This window comes from Silene latifolia, chromosome 2 (assembly GCF_048544455.1).
Source record: "Silene latifolia isolate original U9 population chromosome 2, ASM4854445v1, whole genome shotgun sequence".
Lineage (NCBI taxonomy): Eukaryota > Viridiplantae > Streptophyta > Magnoliopsida > Caryophyllales > Caryophyllaceae > Silene > Silene latifolia.
Window position 1 is genome coordinate 187,046,661 of NC_133527.1, and position 2,121 is coordinate 187,048,781.

The following is a 2,121-nucleotide window of genomic DNA, read 5'->3' on the forward strand; positions in this document are numbered from 1 at the left end:
TCATTCTCTTAAATTCATTATCAAATCTATAAAATTTAATTAAAAGGCTACCCTAAAATGACTAATAAACGCCACGTAGACAAAGTCATGTAGGATCCAAAAATGCCACGTAAATGTCACTTAAATCTATAAAATATAATTAAAAGGCTACTCTAAAACGACTAATAAACGCCACGTAAACAAAGCCACATATGATCCAAAAATGCCACGTAAATGTCACGTAAATGTGATGATAAGTCCAATTTATATACATTTTATCCCCATATTTTAGCTCCAATTTACATGTCATTTGCACTAATGACTAACCTTAGTGATATTGAGTTAATATTTGTTTTCTAGTTCTATTTGTATGTTTTGTCATGTTTTGTAAGTAAACTATAAGCTTGGCTAACAATTCAAAGAAGTAAGATGGACCAACTTGAAGTAGTGCTTGGACTTGCATGAATAAAATGATGGATTAATTTGAAGAATTACAAATGCAAAGTCAAGCCCAAGTATAAAATCAAGTGTTAAAGGCCAAGTGGAGAACATAGGAGAATGTCTTGGATGCTCAACTTTGGATTCTCATGGGATGCTAGATTGTGTGATTAACCAAAGGGTTAAATATGTGATTAATGGCACACATATGATTCTCTAGGCAATTACTCAAGCAATTAAGAGAAATTATTTGGAGTTGACCCCTTGTATTTGCTCTAAGTTTCACACTCATTTCCTATATAAAGGGTGTAGACTCCAGCCCTTTTACAGACCATTCACATACACAATTTCTCATAATTCTCTCTAAGTTTAGTAGTTAGATTAGTTTAGTTATTAGCTTAGCTTAGTTTATATTTACTTTATGTTATAAACATTTCAATACAATTTCAATTCAAGTTATATTCCAAAGTTTCATTTCAGGTTATTTCATTACAAGCATTGTTCTTCCATTTCTAGTTCATTTCCATATTGCAAGATAATTTCTATTTACATTTCCATTATGTTTATCATTTTAATTAACATTAGTGTAGTTTACATTTTCATCATGTTTGATTAGTTACATTTGTCTAGGGAATAAAGAAAGCCATGCATGATTAAGTAATATGTAAATGTCAAAATAAGGATAAGTTAATATTGTATAATTGTTTTTATCACATGTTTGCATCGTCACGTTTAATCTATGTTTAAAGGCTTTATTCATCGATTAAGTTTGTTCATTCGTTCTAAAGTCGAGAGGCACGGAATTGAATTAGACTAAGCATGTATAGTAGGACGACCTAGTCATGGACGAGAGTTTTTCTAGAACCCGGTCTATGGTTGACACTAATATCGTAAGTTGGGTGTCTTTAAGCCTAAAAATTTATCGTAAAATCAATCTCCTAACTTGACATGAGCATTTACATAATTAGAATGCGTGACCCGACCTCCCTAGACACTTTCTTTATTATTGTTTTATCATTACATCACTTCCACCCAATCAATCAATTGATAATCTACCAAGGTAAAATTCAATCCATAACAATTAATTAATAACTTCCGTCTACTTTGGGTTCAACCCCTAAGTATTACATTCATTTGTTGTCTAGGGTGTAAATATTATATTTGCATAGGTGTGCGATAGCCTATCATGTGTGTGACACCCTCACTTATTGCGGAAAAGTAAACACGTAATTTCTAAATAAAAACTGCATGGATATGTTTGTAATAGGTTCATTTGGGTAAAAACCTGTAATTTTTAAAACCTGAACCTGTTATAAAGATATCCAAATTGGAAGGTGTCAAACATACAAGGTCTAACTAGAAGTTTCGCAACATAACCATTGCTAAAGTCGCGAATAGCAAAGTTATACAACCAAATGTAAAGAGGGAGACATATGTCCCTAAAATGTATGTGACATAAAAAGTGTTTAAGGGTCACAATAAAATAAAACCAATCTAGGTCCCAAGGTTACTTTGCTCGCTAGCTCGTCCATGTACCCCATATATGCATCACCTACCTGTCAATCGCATTTTATACAAATACGAAAGCCACAATCAGTGGGGAGTAACTCCGAGTTCTCCCAGCCACGAAATGTCATAATTAATATAACATGTAAACATAAGAATATGAATATGAATAACACATAGCCTTAGCATATAGATGCT